We start from the raw sequence: 21,758 nt of genomic DNA on the forward strand, positions 1-21,758 counted from the left end.
ACCAATGATTACGAATCGCAGATTGCAAAGCGGACTGATGATGGTGTTTTTATCAATTTTATGAATATTGAAAATGAAATGGAAATTCAATTTTTGGATCAAGCAGAAGGGACCACAACTACAACTACAAATTAAGCAAGTTTTAATTTATCAGTAGATAAAACAGTGCACACTGAGGACCCTGTTATTGATCATGAAGTGGAGATTCAATTCTTAGACCAACAAGCAGGGATTGCAACTCGAGAAAGTTCTGATTTATTAATAGACAAAACATTGCGTGATAGAAAAGAAACTGGAAGACTTCTTCGAGCATCAGGAAGTCCATACGTGGGATATCGTAAAGTTAATCAAAAGGTGGTTAACGATTCGAAAAAACCAGCAAGACTTATGAAGAGTCGCTGTGGGCATAATTTGTTAGTAAAAAAAAACTCAGAGGTCTTTCATGTGTGCCCAGATAACTGACTGCATTCGTCAAGGTCTGTTTAAACAATTTTGGGGTTGGGGACTTGGGCTGAAAAAAAGGTGTTTATCAGAGGATTTGTGCACACACGATCTATAAGAAAAAGACGAAATAAAAATGTGATTGAATCTAAAGTTTCACAAAAAGAACGAGGTCATGATATTTTATTACCAAAAGATGGGGGTGAAATGGTAAAGGTCTGTAGGAGGTTTTTATTGAATACCTTGTGCTTGGGAGAAGATACGTTCAAAAGATGGAATAAAAAAGAAAATATTATTGAACATGATTCAGCTGAACATAATACAACTGCACAATTGCCGCCAAGAAAAAAAAGGAAAATTGAGACTTCCCAATCTGTAAATAATTGGCTAGATTTATTACCTAAGGTTCCTAGTCATTATTGCAGGAAATCATCCAAAAAAATGTATGTAAAACCGATATTTCGATCAAAGAAGCACATGCATGACGTATATTTGAAATGGTGCCTTGAAAAAGAATTATGCTCTGCTTCCTTGAGCGCATTTAAAGAAGTTCTCAAAAGCAAGAATATTGCTATTCACAGTCCAAGAAAAGATCAATGTGATACTTGTTGCAGCTTCAAACTGGGTCATATTTCAGAAGAGCTGTACAATGTGCATGTGATTAGGAAAGATCAGGCTCGCTTTGAAAAAAATAAAGCAAAAACTGATGCTCAAGTCAATAGTAAACATATTGTAGTGGCTATGGATCTTCAAAGCATTCTATTGTGCCCAAAGACATTACAATCTGCAATGTACTACAAAATGAAATTACAGGTACACAATTTTTCAATATACAATTTGGCAAATCGTGATGTTAACCTTTATATGTGCCACGAAGTAAATGGTGGTGTTACTGCAAATGAATTTACCACGTGTATAATTGATTTTATTTTGACTTGTGATGCAACATGTGAGAAAATTACATTAGTGTCAGATGGTTGCGGTTATCAAAACAAAAATAAAACCCTTGCTAGTGCCCTCAGTGATGTTGCTGTCAAAAAGAATTTGACCATCGAGCAACTTTACCTGACTAAGGGACATACAATGATGGAAGTAGATAGTGTCCATGCTACATTGGAGCACTTGTTTATCCCTCCAATAAACACGCCCTCAGATTACATCGCAATGATGCGAGCAGCGAGGCTTGAAAAGCCCTACACTGTGAAAGTAGCGAGCTATGATTTCTTTTTAAATTACGAGGGTAAAGAAACTAATTTTAAATCAATCAGACCTGGAAACCAAATAGGGGATTCAACAGTGGCTGAGTTGTGTAAACTAAAATACACCCCAGATGGAAATGTATTTTATAAAACTAAATTTACCGACGAATGGGCAATACTACCTCAGCGGCGTACTGTTGAACATAATGTGCCATTGAACAACATTAAACCCCTCTATGATCAGCCCATTCCTATAACAGATTCTAAGTTTAAAGACTTACAATCCCTTAAAAGCGCAGTAAAAAAAGACAGTCATTCATTTTACGATAGCCTTCCTCACAAGCCAGACTCGAGAGTTAAACATAAAATTAAATCTGTAAACGAGGCTCCTCAAGTCATAGGTGAAAAAAGGAGTTCAGGAAAGGTTAAAAAAAATGTTATTAAGAACACTAAAAAAGGGAGTTCATGTAAGGACAAAAAATCAACAAAAAAATAGGTTAAAGTACTAAGTTGATAACTTCTTACATACCTGCAAAGATTTATTATTAAAATTATTAATTATAAAGGGCAGGCAGCTACAAGCTGACATAAAATGATTGTATTTTAACAATATTATTTTTATTTTGTTTTATTTACTTTAGTTTTTGTATGTACTTTTTTCTGAATAAATATTTTGATTTGATTTTTGAATTTTTAACTGGCAATTCAAGTATCCTATGTGGCTGATTGTTCATTTTGTACATCTCTTAACATCTGAAAAAATGCTCCCATGTATAGTTAAAAACCTCCTATGTGTCATTTCATGTCCAAAAAAACCTACCATGTGTTTAAAATCACAAAAAATGTTATTTGTACTTCAAATAAAAAGGTTTTTTTTCGTGAAAATACATTCTGACATTTAAAATTAAAAAGCGTATTTTTGGTGTTTTATAAAACAATTCGTAGCTCTCAGAAATCAGTTTTTAGTTGCTCCTGAACAATTACGTTTTTGACACACGGGAGGTATTTTCCCGTTGACGACGATATGATAAGAAAAGATATACGCGTTACAAATCTGAGGATTAAATATAAATTATAGCCCTGCTTCAGAAATTGCTATCATATTTCCAGATACACGATACATATACATAAATAAACGTCAAAAATGTATTCATTAGTTAGGGGATGAAACAGGATTATTGAGACAGGAACGCTTAATCCTAGTCCGGTTTTACTCAAATCCGACTGGATTTACCTACCTATAATGTGTGTCCCACATCTACATGTTATGTCCCTAAGTAGGTACCTAATATTATTTAGATTCCCAAATACATACGCGTCTTTGTAATTGTTTGTGTGTACGGTGATGTAATATACGTATGTGTGTTTCACTCCACCAAAAAATACTACATTATTCTCATCATGACCTTTTTCAACATTTTATGGTGCATGTGGTACTAAATCATCATTTCAATCAAAAAGTATCTCGATCATTTGTCGTGTACATGAAAGAAAATATTATTATAATCATCAGTCTTACGCTTTGGCTGCCAGATCAAGAACTATGTTGTAAAACTGTAAAACTTTTGATTGTTCAAAAAACCATCGCTAAAATTATAGTAAAAAAAGCCTAGATCTTAACCTTCAAATTTAATTTTTTAAAAACTAGATATACCCTCAATTGATGACATCTTAAAAAAAGCATCTGTTGTACAAACTTTCCAAGAAAAAAAACCCACTAATTTACGAAATTCTCAAAATTCTAGATTTTCAATTAATTTTACTTTACACAGATGCAATACAACTGGAGCTATAAATCATAATTCATATGTCGGAAAAAAAACTTTAATAATCGTCCAGAAATCTACCCACTCTAAAATGAAATCCATATAGTAGAAAATTGTGTATCTTTTAGCATATAATATCCAATTTTAAGGAATCTGTTTTAGATAGTAAATTTGAAGTGTAAATAAAATATTATACATATTTGTACATATATATACTATATATGTATAAATATATATGTTAAACGAACTCCCTCTCTAAACAAAATGTTCACTTTAATGGGAAATTTATTATGTAGAAACGTAATTTTTTATTATGGTGTACCCCATTTTGTAATTTTATACTCATTTTGTCAAGATTTTTTTCAGTAAATATTTTAAAAATAAAAAAATTAGAATATATTTGTAAATATATTTTTTATTTTTACTTTACCGGGAATCAAACCTGAGATTTCATGAATGTAAGTCTAATGTGCTTACTACTAGGTCACGAAACAGACTACTTTTAGCTAAATCTTCCAATAGCCATCATTCCCTTTCTACACCTAGTGATGCATAATGAACTGCATCGGTACACCAACCGCTGCGTCCATTCAACCATGTCGAGAACTGAACCCGAGGCCCCTTGCACGACCAACAAACGCGCTGACCGTTATATAGTTTTTTTTTTTTTTTAATACCTTGCGGCTAACATGAAAGGTATTCTGGTTTTAATAATAGTTAATTGTGATGAATTCAGTTTTTGAAAACTAAATGATCACACCTAAATCATCGGACTATCGGACCATTTTTCTAATAACTGTATTTTTTCGATATTTCAATTTCGAATATCTGAAACCCGGTATTTCGACATTTACTCGATACCGTATTCAGTTTTAAGGTTAAAAAAATCGTTGTAAAAGATGTAAACCCTGGAAATAAAGGTATTTCAAAGTAAATAAACAATAATTATGAAGATTCACAGTTTATTTTTTAGGTCTTCGACTTCAATTTAAACTTAGTTGGGTGCTTATTTAAAACGTGACAGTAACATATTTAACCTAACAAATACACAAATTTCTTAAAACAGACTGAATTATGTTTTTTAACAAAAAAAACATAAAATAAGTAAACAAACCATGCAAAAATTATGAACTTTTAAGCAATTCTGTGAGCATTAAATAAAATCTAAATAAAGAAAGTATTCAGGGTGTTGTTGGCGGGCATGGCTTGTAGTAGTAATGGATAGATTCAAAAACTACTCTTACTCAAATGAAAGACATAACCCCCACAATACATCATATACAAATAATATAATCACTAGATCCTCAACACATAAACAACTTAAACAAATACAAACTAATACCACTTTCGGACAAAGGGATTTTGAGTATTATTCTATTAAAATCTATAACCTACTTCCACTATCTATTAAAGCAATTAGTAATATGACAATGTTTAAAAGGGCTATAAAAAAATGGATAGTGGAGCTAGGTAGAAGTAAAATGGATTGTCTCATTCGCCCATACCAATGCTGAATCAACTGCTCCACAACTGTACAGTTTATGTTAGGTTTTTGTTGTTTTCATTGTGTGTTTTGTAATATAAATAATATAGATGTACATAAATACCTTGTTTTTAAAACTGTCTGAATATTTGTTAATTATGTTTGTTTTTTACGTTAGTCTTCTTTGTTTATTCTCAAATGTAATTTAAAAAAACTAAATTTTTAAGTGTCCTCGGCACGGGAAACCCCAGTGAGGTCACATTATTTTTATTATTAATTATAGTTTGTAAGCGAAAAATATGAATAAATAAATAAATACTTATTAAAAATACTAGGAAGTTACAGTCGCTACTGGCGCTAGTGACGGAGTTCGGTTGAACGAAATCAGCATTCTGATTTTTGATTGGTTGAATGAGCGGAATGACGTATGGCGTGACAAAGAATCACGTTTACAGTTTGAAACTAGGCGACATCAAAAATCACCTATATCGCGTTTTTGTTCCGAAATTCCGGATTTTGATACTATCGAAAACCGGTACCTATGCTCTAATCATATCAAAACCATTACAAACATTATTTTTCATTTAAATGCGATGGAGTTATCACAGTTTTACATAATATAAAACTTTATTCGCCATGTTATAAAAAAACGTTAATCATATGGCCTATGAATAAATATGTGCAGATTTACTCCGGTATCTTCTGCCATTTTCTCGCTAGCCCTAATGCGAGAAGCTTCTAAGGCTAAGATGGTGCCTGTGGAAGGCTTTGTCCGCATCCTGTATCAGAGGTTGGAAATTTCTAACTTAATAACACTTTAAGCTACCAGTACTTAAATACATAATATCGATACTTTGTGTAGGTACTTCTTGATAAAACACCATTATTTAGTATTTTTTATACAAACCATCAAATTTTAAGCATAGTTTAATTTATTTATTTTATTTTCTTCTATCAAGCGCTTTTTTATTTAGTTTTACGTTTTGGAATAAACAAATACCGAGATGTTTGATTGATGCTTCGTGCGTTTTGTTATTAATTGATAATTTATTCATTTTGTAATTACCTGCATTAGTTAAGTCAAGAATTATTTTGTTTTTATTAATATATCATTTATAAAAATTATGAAAGTCTGACAATATTTTTGCATTTTTTTTACTTATTATTTTAGGAGAGGTACTAGGTTACCGAGCACGCGTGAGTTAGACATTTTATAAAATTCACAAAAACACATAGTAACACGAAGTTAGATGTATCTAAAATATTCAAAACATATTTGCGATCGACAGAGTTTTTATTTATTTATTTGGTTCACTCTATTCAAATTTATTCATAATTCGCGCACGGCAAAATCAACAAAAATTAAAAAAAGCTATTACTCATTTGCGTACTTATTATTTTTTATTGGTTTAATAGTGTTCTTCATACTTCACTTCACAATCAGGAAAAAAATAGCAATGAATGCAAGTGAGACTTTTAAATTTGCCTATAATTAAGTCTTTTTTTTGGCCTTTTCACCCATATTTAGTTATGATTATATCGGCCTAACTTTTAAATCTGGAAAAAAGTTACGCCTAGGCAAAGTGGTAGAATAATGATAGGAATATTATCCTTATAATAGTGGTAGAATAAGGATGGTATTCCCATTCGTATTTTACTGCTATACCTAGGTGTAACTTTATACCAGGTTTGTAAGTAAGGCCCTCTGTGTTCACGTATTACATACTGACGAAGGAAAGGAAAAAGTTACCAAGCGACATGTAGCAACTTTACAGAAGAGCCAATTAAAGTTTTTTTGTACTATTATTTTTAATAAAACAATCTCATAACTTTGGCGTGATGCCTACATAATTTAATAAAAATTTAAAAAACGGGTTTCCTTAAATTAAAAAAAAAACTTTGATTGGTTCTTTTGTAAAGTTGCTACATGTCGCTTGGTAACTTTTTCCTTTCCAGCGTCGATATAGAAATAATTGTAGATTTATAGTAAATTTTGCTTTTTTCGTAGCCTCTATGTTTTCTTATATTTTAATACTTTAATTTACGCTAGTAATTCGGCTATTACGCGCCCTTAAGGCATAAGCTATTACCGAAATATTGATATATTTTTTTATATTTTTCCTGTTCTATTTTTATCTACATGCTTTATACATACTCGTATACGTGATCCGTAAAATAAAAAAGCCAAAACTTTTTTTTTAAAGTCATATTCTCTGCGATTTAAAGCATGAATTATTTCTGTGTTTATAAATAAAGTTTATCTTTTTGTTTATAAGTACAACTGTACAATTTTAAAGGAAAAATTATTATGTCGACATTAGACAATTCAATAAAAATAAAACAAACGTATTAACAAACAATGACACAAACGAAGACCTAACTATGTTGACTTAAACTTACCTACGCTTAATAAAAAAAAAGCAATATTATTAATTTTGAATCTAGAAAAAAATTACATAAAGTAGATGCTTACATAAATAATGAATGACTAACTGAAATTAAACATGTTAAATACTCAGGACTAACAATAGACAGACAATTGACATGGACTATTCATATCAACAATTTAATTGGGAAAGTGGAGACATTATCGAGTCTTTTCTTTTAAATCAAAAAATAACTTGTGTTGAATTTTTGAGAAAATATAGATTTGTAGCAATAAAGCGTTTATCAAACCCTGTCGCACGACTCGAACCAGAATAATCTAATTTCTAAAGTTTATTTATATTATATGCAGTACCATAATAAACTCTCTTCGAAATCGAAGAATAATGTTAAACAGTTATTTTTTTAAGAATAAATAAACAATAAAATTTATTCTCCTAATACTTGAAAGATTTCCATTCCGCGTATCATCTAGACCGAAAAGACAAAATCTTCTGTTTTACACAGACAACGCGTCAACGAACTATTTAAAACTATCCACAACACCTAGAATATTTTATTTTAGTTTATTTTAATCGACAGTTCTACATACATATTTTTAGTAAACAAACAGATATAGTGTATAAACTCAGAACTAATAACAGCCACATAGTATACAAAGTTAGTAAAGAAAATATATTACATATCAAATAAATACATACAATTTATACATATCAAAATGTTATTTTCATGTACTCAATAATAAAGATTTTTAAATATTAATTTTAAGAACATTAAGTTACTGTAAATTGGGCGGGATAAGGACAAAAATGCTTGAAGAGAGGATAAGAGGGGAGGGAAGATGTACATATTTATTATTATAATGTCTACTAAGTTACATAATACATTTTTAGTGTAAATTTTAAATCTGACAGTGTGATGTTTGTGTAATCTATATTTTTAAATTTTGTATTGTACATTGAAAAAGTCCTACGAAAAAAAGCATTTTTAACATACGATGTCTTACTTATTGGTACATGAAACAGGTGGTACCGTCTACAAATCCTGGCTGGCACATGTATTGTTATTAAACCAAGCAGCTCTGCACAGTCAACCATTCCTGTCATAATTTTGTAAAGCAGTAGTTGGTCCGCACACACTCTGCGGTATTGTAGAAAAATGATTCCATGGAAGTTGGAGGCAGTGAGAGTAGATACATAAGAAATACCGGTTTTGTATTTAAGGTACTTTATAAATTTGTTTTGAATATTTTCTATTCTACTTATATATATGGCATACTGGGGATTCAATATCTGAGAGGCGTATTCCAAATGGCTTCTGACAAATGTATAATATAATGAAATAAGGGCCTTTGGATTATCTAAGTGTTTACTCATTCGAATTATGAAACCTAACATGCTCAATGCTTTGGAGGTAATTTTATTGATATGCGATTCAAAAAGTAGTTTTGAGTCTCAAACAATCCCAAGATCTTTAATTTCGTGCTTTCTCATTAGTACATTATTGTTTAGTTTGTAATCAAAATTAAGAATTTTTCTTTTCCTTGTGAATGTAATACTGACACATTTATTTATATTCAAAAACAGTTTATTTTCAATACAATAGTCAGTTAGACGATTAAGATCGTCTTGAATCATGAGGCAATCTTCTCGAGATTTAACTTAAGCGTATATTTTCATATCATCGGCATAAAGAAGAAATTTTGAATAACGAAAGCAAACATCAATGTCATTTATATATATAAGAAATAATAGAGCAATATAACCATAGATTTACTGAAGCTGACATTTTTCATAACAACATAAATTTAAGTCAAAAGTCATAGAAATATTGAGAGAAGCAGAAATTAATTTATTTTATTGTTAAATACAACTTTTTCATTTCTTATTTTTTACATTCGTTATATTTGACAAAATTTTAATTTTTATCTTAAGTGTAAACAATTTTTGGGTGTGTGCATGGGTGTCCTACACTAACATCCAAAGAATTCGTCAACACATGCACATTTCATTATTATTCTCTTTTAGAACCTAATGGTGCATAGGGCACACCATTTGCAGTATATCTCGATCAATTTGTTAAATGAATGTGAGGTAATCAGTCTTACCCTCCAGGGACTATGAAATATTCTAGTGTGAAAACACCCTTTTAAATAAATATTTCATATCAACCATGTCGGAAATCGAACCCGTGTTTTGCACATACTGTTTGTTTTCTCAATAAAATAAATAAATTTGAGCGTGATAAAACTCAGTCAATCCAAGTAACAAACCGTCCATATAATGAAATACAAATTTGTTATGTTTGCATCACATTAAAATTCATTTGTGGAGTTTCACTAATTTGAAAGTCTATTAAAATGAGCAAACTCAATAATTAATTCCCGAGTTAAGGTATAATGGAAATTTTATCATTCTCCTGCAAAACAGGCACAACACAAAATTTACTGAATTTGTTAGAATCAGCTCCCTCGGTATTTGACTAACAACATTAGAATGCGAGTAATGAGAAATATATGGACTTCTTGATTAAAGTCTTTCCTTTGTACTTCGGAGTCGAGTGCTGAACAAAATGAGAAAAAAGTACCCAGAAGATATATTCACCGAAATAAAATGTGCTTCAATGTGAGTATTGTATTCTGTTCCGGGCCAGGTAAATACAACTCTCGGAAATATTTAAATTTGTAAACTTCTCAAAATGAAAAGATTACGTGTTCTGGAAATCCAATACTGAATCATACAATGTACCAAATGGCAGTTTGTTTCGCTTCCTACGCAACTCGTGCGGGACCAAATACGTCCATCATATATTAACTTATCGACTTTAAAAAACTAAACTGTTACGATGATTGTATCAGATAAAATTGTTGTGACTGGTTTTTTTATTCAATTTTTTTATTATTATAATATAAAAATGTACACAAAATTAATATACGAGTCCTCTTTACTAGGGAAACCTGTTCTTAGGAGGACTGTACCGTGTTCAAATTTTCATTAACATTATTCACTTACAGACAGGCGTCATGGCGCAGTTGGTTAGACGGCTAACTGTAAAAATAGCATCGCGGGTTCGATTCCCGCCAGTTGCAAGAAAGAAATTCAAGAAAGATTTTTTTCTCAATTGGTCTGGATGTTGTGGTGTATTTTTCATAACCTCATTCCATATCCCCTCTATCCCACCTGCTGACAAGCCTCTAAATAGAGGTTTAGCGGGTTAATCCTTCAAAAAAAAACTCAAACTTTTTCATTATTTTTTCTTCGCTAATATGCTTCAGCTAGATTATGATTTAATTTTTGAAATATTTTTTATCTGTTCACTTTATTTTATGGGGAAGCATATTAATCAGCGTGACAGAGATATAATAATTGCACTTTTGATCAAATGTTGTGTTATAAGGAGGAATATATTGACAATGAAACAATATCATCAATTTCTCGCCTTTATATTATATTCATGTCCCTGAGCGTGGGATGAAGATGTCCAACTTCAAATCTGTATGGCAGAATAATTTTAACATACATATATGAAGCATACCTCAGACACATCAAAGTTGGTATTTTAAGAGTAATTTCTGTGTACTTTAATTATTCGTTTGGTTACAGCGGATCCCTCACTTTATTGGCCATATTTTAAATATCGTTATGATCGTAGAACAACGACGTATGCGATTTCCTACAACTTTACAAGAGAGCGGTTATTAATGATTGTTTTTGCAATGCGCATAGTATACTTGTTTCGTATCGTTTTTGCTTATCATGTAGCTAACATTTTTTAAGAAACACATAAGCTTTATTAGTTTGTTAGTAATATGAGTGTTCCATCTTGTTGTTTTCTTTTTTCAGCCGGTTTGTGGTCCAGTGGGTAGTGTTACGGACTCGCTGATCAGAGGTCCAACTTTCGCACTCCGCTCTACCACAACTTAGTTTCTATTTTCTAAAAGTGAGTTATTTCAACTCGTTGAGAATGACTCCCAAAATTAAAATATTTCTGTTAATCTTAAGAATGCAAATATTTATTTTTTATTTAAAAAATATTTTTTTATATATTAGGTTATTTCATAGCTTTGTAATGTGCTATGTTGGGACAGTTGCAGCTCGATGATTTTGGCAGTTATGTATTTGGAGTGTTAGAATACACTCATGATGATCTATTAATGATAATTTATAAGGATCTCAGTATAACTTAATCTCAGTGCTTACACTTACCATGCGCGGTCCGTTCATAGAACGTATGAAACCATTGGTTCCCCTTAATTAAAACAAATAACGTTGATAAAATAGCATGTTTAATAAATTAATGTTCAGTCATAATACCTAACATTTAGATTACTATAAACAAATAATTTAATGATAATTTTATTAATAATCGCTATAAAATGAGGACGAGTTTTACCATCACCTAATAAAAAAATGTTTTAAAACAACATAACCCCCAAAACACATCCATTTGTCAGCGCTCTCATGCGAGTACTGATAGGCGCGTACTTGCTACTGGCTAGCTGAGTATCGATCTCAAGCAAAGAACGATCGCGATGGAACCAAATTCGACGCGCCGTACTGAACGCGCAATCCACGCGCAGTCGCAGACTAAAATTCTCACTAGGTTGCGGAAGCAATCGAAACATACCAATACATTATTTTTCGTACATTTTTCATGTAGTTTAGACGCGATGCGGCTGCAACGCCGCGCAGCATATATGCGATTTTGGCACTGAACATAATATTTTAATTATTGTTATTTTGTGATGAAGTAGAAATACAAAATAAAATATAAAATTTATTTCAAACATGACATCAATATAATGTTTATTTGGTTTATACCAAATTTTATAAAAGAACTTTATAATCTACTACATATATTGATTTTTGGGTTTAAATATTCAATTCCAATTCTTTTTCATTGAAAAGTTATTTTTTTTAACAAGATAATATCTATTAATAATATTTAAAGCATTACCTTTGTGGTCAAACATTTTACTAGATGTTATTAAATATTTGTATATAACCACGTTATATACAAATATTTAATAAAATTTAGATGATATATTATTTATTTTACTGCATTTTAGTCAATATAATATAACGCCACAATATACTTTGCAGTTATTTATTATAGTATATACAGTGACGCTGGTTGATTTTTTATTACAATTTATAACTAGATATGTGAAATTATTGTTATTTTTTCTAATAATACTCGTATGTATATAGTATTTGGTTTGTCTTTAATTTCTTAAGGGCAGTGTACTTGTATATTATTATGTACCTATATATTTATATTAATTGCTTCCCTAATCTAAAAAGTCACCGCTCGCCTTTAATACTTACATTCATGTTTATATTCATAAATCTCAAAGTTATGTAATGCAAATATATATATTTTTTTTTTATTACTTATTTCAAAATATATATATTTTTTGCTATACCTATACGAACTTAAAGATAAATTTGGTTTTTCATTTACTTATGGATTTTTTTCCCGAAATTTTATTGAAAAAGTTGAGTTTGTAACATAATTTTATTCAAAACAATATCACTTATTATTATCATAATATCCGATTATATCCGGTAACAATGAAAAAGGGAAAGTAAACTGCTTTGTTTTAAATAACCCAATCCTTCTCCAAAGCTTTCTAATATCTTAATCATGTTTTTGATATCCTGGGGACGATTTTAATCTTGAGCTTATCTTAAAATATACATAGATACTTCCTCCTTATTAATGAATTTAAGTTCTGGCGTACAAACTTTCGGCGTGATTACTAAGGATTATGCCCATCTAAATCCGATGACTCTAGGGAGGGTTAAACTTTAAATTTACAAAACAATATACTTTCTTAAGCTACTGAAATGTATTAATTGTTTTCAAATGTATTAGTTGTGAACAAATAAATATTCACTACGCCTTTTCATTTTAAACCCGCGACTCGTTGACGGGTATGAACGAGTATCGGTTGAAAATCAATAATTGAAGAGTTATTGGAAATGCCATTCACAAAATACGAGTAAAAGTAATGCGACACGCGTTATAACACTTTTCAATTCTTTTTCATGTACTTACTTTATTACGTTAAATGAGCCAACCATAAATGATTTACAATTATTTTAAATGAAATAACGAATTATAATTGAAGTTATGATGTAATAACTTATATTTACATATAAGCTATTAATTTAAAAATACTTAGTACTCTTCCACTTACTTATTTGACCAATTAGCGCTTTCGCCCTCTAATGGGCATCCTCAGACTGGGTTAATAAACTATAATGGAAGTTTTTATAGTCATTTTATTAAGTAAAAATCGCTTATTTTTATTAGTTATAAATTCAATGTGGAAGTTCAGCGGTTTTTTTATTTTTTTATTTATTAACAGACTGTCAAATTTTCTTTTTATATTTATTTTTCTTCTCTGTCGTTCCTCAGTTCTGAGGGTACATCATTGGTACTCTCTCCAGCCATTCCATTGACAATGCATCTCCGCCCTTCACGGATCTGCGCCCTCTCCACAGCTCCATATAGGGTCAAAAAATATATATATACAACTTAATACAATGTTAAATGAAAATTTACAAAATAATCACATATAATCGTTACTAACAGAAGGTAACCAACCGTACATTCTGTGGTTACAGCTATTAATTATTCGGTTTTGAAATTCGGTTTCAAATTAAGTTTCAACGCATTCTTATTCGCGTCTAATGATGCATAAAGCAATGCATTAGAACAAAAAATATAGCATAATATCTTGATCATTTGTTATGTAAAGGTAAGTTGATTAGTCGTATACTTCAGGTGTCAGTCAAGGAACTACGGAATTCCTGTAAAAAATAATGAAAAAAATATTTCAATAACCAGCCAGGAATTGAACCATGCACAAATTCTCCATTAGGAAGAGCAATTAGCATTTTTTTCAAAAATGGTTTTTATGTTTTGTACTTTTTTAACAACTCAGCACTCCGCTACAAACGGAAGCTGAAATTCATTATCCTTATTGATATTTTCCCTTTTTTTAAACTAAATCTGCTCCCACACACACCGCATACCACACACTTCTTTCCATATATCACACTGCACACACCTCATTACAAAACAATGATAACACTAGCACAAATAACATCATCTGTACCTATTCTCATTACGTCTTTTTGAAATGTGTATTATACGAGTATATTGTGTTGTGTACGCAATTGGTGCTGTATTGGTTTTACGTATTTATGTAATAATTATTCTGTGTTGTACATAAGCTATAGCTGTTTTTTAATAAAAAATAATGTCATTAAAAGTATTATTTATCACTAGCGACTATTTTCTCCCATCTTTATGGCCGCATACGAATCCCTTTGAGACTATCCATGAATAGAGACATTCATTGGCATCTTCATAAAAAATGTATAGTTATATTTTTTGTAGTATGTATCTTTATACAAATGACGATGTCTTAAGTAATATTGTTCAACATAGAGATAACCCTTCTAACAGGCATAACCATTGGCAGATTGGTCCTGTATATTGAAATTTGAAACAATTTATGCTGACGCTGTTGATCCGCTAAAGATCCGCATAATTTCAGGGTTGTCAATAATACCCCGCAACAATCGATAAAAATGAGTAGTAAAATACTCATTCCTTCTAGTCTTCAAACTGATGTAACCAAGAATACTCTGGAGGAACTCAGTGGGATAAAGCCATGGACAATATTCGCACTTACTAATGAATACACTACACCTAGCTGATTATGGAGCAAAGCAGAGATGACGATGATGTTTGGTGATGTTTCGACAGCGCGTGGTTACCGTAAGTCTCCACTAGAGTTCTATGTTCTTCAGCTGCAGATTTTTTTTTTTAAGTTATGCAGATAAATTACCCGCAAATACTCTTTTTTGGCACGAAATTCGACAGTATTAATGTTTAGAAAAAATATGTTGATAACACTTTGGCGGGATAACCTTCATATACTTTCATTTCAAGTCTAATGGAAGAGCTTCTCTGTGAAATTGGCTGTAGTATTTCCCGATTAAAATGCCCGACTGCCCGGGAAACAGCGTAAACTTATTTACGTCAGTAAATATAAATAAATTAAAGTGTGTAGCCAACGAGTAAGACACATATGCTTAAAGTTCTGGTTTTGATTTACATTCAGAATGTTATTCTTCATCTGTTCGAACACTGATTTACGTCTAGTAATAATAAGCGGATTTTAAATTACTATTACTATTTTTATACGCGCGGAAGTTTATGCAAAACAAAAAATGGTTTATTGTCTATTTTTACAAATAAATAATCAGTTTTAAAAACTCACTGCAATAGCAGTAGGTCGAGGGAGGTATTGAAATAAGAACGAAACCCAGTTTGCGTAATGTTTTCCTGGCGTGATATTGAGATCTGGGTTTGGAGGTGCAGCTTTTAATCCCGCTCGGGAAGTTAGAGGAATGTCTGCAGCAGTGATGTATGTCGCAATCAGGATCTACCTTACCTCTACTACCCCCCCCCCTCTCTTGTGTACTCTCTCACCCCTCCACCTACCCACTCCCTTCGGCCCGTACTGTCCGCCACGGTGGATTTACTGTTGCGCGATAATAGTAAGCAATTTCCCGCTAAAAGCAAATGAAACTTTCTGGGGTTAAAAGTGCACTTTTAAATACCAGAAACAGGCCGAAGTTTTTTTATTTTTAAAAACCATATCAGTTTACTTACTTAAATAGAAGAAAACTCCAATACCGCTTATTTTTTAATAATTTATTAATTGGAAAAATAACAGATTCCTCGTTTTATACATTTTTATCTATATATTTGGACCCCTGTATTTATTAACCTTACGTGTCATGTACAAGGCTAAGGTACTCGGAATAATCGTTTTTGTTTGTCTTAGAAATGGTATGTTTGATCACCGGTAACGTTTGAGTATCGAACATCTGTTATTTCAGCACCCATTTTACAGTTAACATCGCCATAATCTTGAAGCAGAATGCAGGAAATATGGAATATCCTTAACAGATATTTACACTGTAGTTAAAAGTAGTTATCACGCGCCATTGTTCTTGAACTTTGCAACAATGCTGATTGGACTCATAAAGGTAATAAACAGATTACTCGTTACATTCGCATAGATAAATAAAAACCGATAAAAAAAACCTGTAAAAAGAGCCGATATTTTTTTATATCTGTTCACAGCATGCGAGTCAAAAATCATAAGATTTTTCTTTAAATGTAGCAAAAATTAATTAAGAATGAAACTGAAAGTAAAATGCAGGTTTTTCGTTATCATAATCCTTCCATTCCATCGCCATGTATGTGATGACTACCTGCCTCACTTCCTATTACTCTGGTGTCCTGGTTAATGCCAGGCTTCACTCCAACCAGCACCTTTCGTACTAGATCCCGGGCACTATACTTCATAATATAGTCTTGTCCACGGGCGCACATTATCTCTGATATTCTGGAATTTTTTCCAGTATTATTGAGCAAATGATTTCTTATTTTTTCTTGCATACATTTACTGAAGTACCCAGTTTTCACGCTTTATTATTGAACGGTTAGCCAATTTTATTATACATTAGAAAAAATATTTTATTTGTTACCTTTGAATAAGTATATTTGCCTTTTCATAAATATACAAACTATTGTGGGTGTGGCGTTTTGCTTACCTGTTGGGGTCTCTCTGTACACGCTGTGTGTAACTTTTGTACTCACAGGCGTGTGCGTGAGGTAGGATTAGGCTATCTTCCTGCATCCATCCGTTCGAGGCCTCGCGTCCCTGTTGGAGCCTGCAATCGGTCCCGTCGGTACCTTATGACCTCTCGTTCAACACCCTACTACGTTCTTTTCAGAAGGTGGCGGGGAAAAGGATTCATGTATATATTTTATCACACAAGAAATAAGAACGGCTTACTTACATGGATAACACTATTTATTTTATAAGAAACTGGCGTGTAATGCAAAGATATTTTATTATACATTCAATAAAATCTAACTTAATTCAAATTTACATCTAACACGTGTTTTATAGAAGACTAATTTTATGTGAAGAAGCACTGCAGTCGAATTTCAGAGAAGGAGAGAAGGACGGACCTTGAACTTCGCGCTTTTTATAGTCTTTATTCTTGTCTCCCTCTACTTCCGGCTGGGTATCGAACCGCAGGCTGGTAACTTAACGAGCTGCGTTTGCTTGTGTGGTTTCGCTCCTCAGTAGGTCCTTGAGGATTGTCTATGACGGAGGCGCCACACTATTTACTGCTATAATCTACTCGTGTATATTTTGCACCATATATCTGCTATTGGGTGAAAATAGTCAAAAAATTAGTTGTTTTTTAAAGCAATACCTTCAAAATTGTTATTATTATTAATATACTATCAAAATTTTTAATTGGTCAACTAAATTATGAAAATCCCTCTCCTCCACTCCTCCACTCTATTTCCTCATCCCTTAACCTTCTTACGAGCTCTTTTTTTTTCTCGTTATATTTCACTGTCCCTGGAATAAAATTTGAAGCGTAAGACTGATCGCCTTACCTTATTGCAACATATCATTGAATCCACTGCATTTGTGCTCCAATACAACCATAACACACCATCGGTTACGAACAGAAGTATGATGATGGAAAATATTATTCAACGTTGAAAATATCTAAAGCCAAGAGTTATGTATGCTTGTGAATATTCGAAAATATACTCCGTTACAAAGTTTAACACTTTTGGTTCTGAAAATAAAGGGATTTGTTTTGTGTCAGATTTTATTTAATATCAAAAACGAAGTTGATTGGGAGCGCGGACGGGGACGGGGATGTAGATTGTGTTTGGAAAAAAACTTTTAAATCGCAAATACTGCCAATAACATGTTTTACAAACAGTTAATTTTCTGACTACTAGCCGTAACAAAAAAGTAGGTAGCTCCTAAAATACCATTTTCAAAGTTTTTGCGTATTCCCAGTGTACCCTTTTCTAAATTTGTAAAATATAAATTAATTTACCATATTCACAATAGCAACTGCTATGGGAAAATTTTTCAAAATATGCTCTGCCAAATATAATAGCCTACTGCACCAATTGTTTGCACAATGAAATTCCTTGTCCCCGTAATTGCGATATCACAACTTTATTTTTTTAAATCTATTTACATGTCCACGCTGAACATAATAAGACATGTGGTAGACTACAATCTATTTTAACCACCTTTTATATTTTTATTTTTATTTTACCGAAATACACACTAAGAATGATTTATTTTTCGTAAGTAGATTTTATTTATTCATATTTAGCCATGTTCGTGAAAGTCGGAGCAAGGGCGCTGTACATTAAACGTCCCAACTCGTTTTACAGACACAGAGCGCATTGGTGGTTGGGATTTAGTTCCCCGTTTCCAATTAGGTATATAAAATTTTATTAATATACAAAAGCTATATTGCAACAAGTCTTTCAGCTACAGAGCGCACGGACGGTTGTTAATCTGGACACCCTTTACATTTTACAAATAACGTGACTTGCGTGTTTTTAACAAAATTACAAAAAAATTCTAAATTCCGACATATTAAGGTATAATAATTTGTGTAATCTAAATTTAAAAATATAGATTACACAAACATCACTCTGTCAGATTTAAAATTTACACTAAAAATGTATTATGTAACTCAGTAGACATTATAATAATAAATATGTACATCTCCCCTCCCCTCCTTATCCTCTCTTCAAGCATTTTTGTCCTTATCCCGTCCAATTTACAGTAACTTAATGTTCTTAAAATTAATATTTAAAAATCTTTATTATTGAGTACATGAAAATAACATTTTGATATGTATAAATTGTATGTATTTATTTGATATGTAATATATTTTCTTTACTAACTTTGTATACTATGTGGAAATCTGTTATTAGTTCTGAGTTTATACACTTTATCCGTTTGTTTACTAAAAATATGTATGTAGAACTGTTGATTTCCCTAATAAAATAAAAATAAAATAAATTAAATAAGAAGCAAACTTGGAATTCTCCACCAAAAACGGATAATTAGTTATTTATGCCAAAATAAACTATACTTAAAAACCTACCTACCTACCTAAACAATAGCGTAATTCAAAACCATCTTTAAATCTTGCAAAAGCAGATCAATTATACTGCTTGAAACCGCAAACTTGGCATTCTCCATTGAATTGGTAAGCATAATTAGAAATCTCATAATTCTTTTTTCAAAGTGTTTCGCAAATATCTGAGTAACTCCTTCGATGGAGATTTCTCAGTTTGCTTCTAATATCCTCATATCCTGCTGTTAAGAGCGCATGGACAAACTTTATGTTAGAAAACAATTTAGTTTACTGTTTGTGTTATTTAGTAAGTTAATTTACATAATATTAAAGCTAATATTACCAAATGACTTGCAGCTTCAAAACTCATGGACGGATAAAATTCCAGCAAGTGAAAATGTATCTTTTTACTCTTAATTTATCAAAGAATTAAAAATAAAATACTTTATAAGTTTGGCAATAGTAAATACATATACATCAGTAAAAAATAAACTCAACAAAAGGAGCATTCTTTACCATAATTTACTTTACGCTTTTGTTATTTTAGAAAAATAATAAAAGCGATTATCAATAAGAGTGACAGTTGTAAGTTTCAAGTACGTCCGGTATCCTCTGCTTATTTGCTAACATCTGGCTGCTTAGACTGGGGTTGTAGGTGTATCATCCCTTCGCCCATAGTGCGCTGGTTTTTTCCTTCTTAATTATTATTATTATTATTATAGATAACTTATATAGCTCTATTTTTGTAATATAATACCTCAAGGGCGCTTTACAAAGAGATTTATATAAAGAAATATATTTAATATTAACTTTTTTAATTTAAGAAAAACAATCTACTTTGTCGTCACATGCAGAGGATTTATTGAAATGATTTAGAGAACAAGTGGGTTTTAAGTTTCTTCCGAAACATCACTTCACTCTCACAGTTTCGGACCTCTGCTGGGAAAGCATTCCATGCCGTAGGGCCTGCGGCCGCAAATGCGCGTTCGCCGAATTTAGTACACCGTTTGTGTTCCTTGTAAATTAATGTAATTGCACAATCATATAACATTGTGTAAATATGTATTGTGGGCTTCATGTCTTTATTTTGTCTTCAAATGTCTGATTCTAATTATTTTACATCATTATTAAATAAACGCGTGATATTTTAGTAATTTTGTGTGATATTGGAAAATTTTTACTATTTGTGATTTAAATAAACGTACGTAGAAAACTTTTAGTAGCACTGTTAAATACTATTACTCAATGGGAAAAGGGAGAAAAGAGAAAAAAGGAAAGAGGAAAGGAGGAGATTAAAGAAGAGAAGGGAGATGTTTCTTCAGACGTGATTTAAACAGAGATACTGTAGAAACATCTTTGAAGGTGGATGGGAGATGATTCCACAGTTGAGCGGCAAGAACACTTTATGAGTTAGAGAAGAAAGAGACATTGTGGATGGGTATTAAGAGAGTGCCTTGAGAATTAGAACGAAGAGGTAAACCATGAACTTATTTCCGTTGGAATTTTTCGCACAAGTATATAGGAGCGTTAGGACTATGGAGTACATTGAACAGAAGTGAGAGGGAGTAATAGTCTCTCCGTTGTTTAATTTTGAGCCATTTTAGTTGCCTAAGATTGTCAGAAATGTGATCATATCTAATCTGGACCTAAGACCAAAAATATACTTTATGCATGTACTCTGAAGTCGTTTAAGTTTATATTATATGAATATTATCGAGTGGCAAATTTAAGCACTCGCTTGTCACAAATGTACACGTTCTAACAGGAGCACATTTTTAAATTCATGTTTAAGAGCTTTCAGTGATTTTATTTATTAAATTATATCGTACCTTATATTTTTAATGTATGTCCAACTGACCTTAACCAACATACTAAATGAAGCAAGGGTAAAAAAAATAAGGGAGTAGCTACTTGTTTAAGAGTTTAAATATGAATGGAGTATAAAATAAAGTATTATTATAATATACATGTATGTTGATGTATGCAATATGCTTTGATGTATTTATTTTTTTCATTAGTCAAATATCTTTGGTACCAAACGTTAGAAGTGTTTTTCATTTCTGTTGTAATATGTAAATATTAACAGCTCCCTAGGGGGTTGAATTTACTCCTTGTCTATAAAAAATTAGACGAACTCACAACATTGTTGATTAATTTGATATGCCAAAATCACATAAAAAGTTAACCCAACCTAATTTTTGGAAATCCGCATAAGAACTACAAGATACAATTACCTTTATGAATTTCTACGTATATTTTTCCGTAATACAAGAATTCGTAAAATTTTATCACTTCTGTAATTTAAACTTTAAGTGATTTTTTCATAGCTTTATACTTCATTTACTATTTGCATATACCAATATCCTACAAAAGGCGTCTTGAGGGTGCGGCGGTGGACCAGGCTTAGGCACGTGCTGCGCATGCCCCAGGAGAACTTAAGCCCATGGTGCCTCTTTTTTACACCTGCGGG

Source organism: Micrasema longulum, unplaced genomic scaffold, assembly GCF_059751315.1.
Source record: "Micrasema longulum isolate JH-2025_06_02 unplaced genomic scaffold, ASM5975131v1 h1tg003053l, whole genome shotgun sequence".
Lineage (NCBI taxonomy): Eukaryota > Metazoa > Arthropoda > Insecta > Trichoptera > Brachycentridae > Micrasema > Micrasema longulum.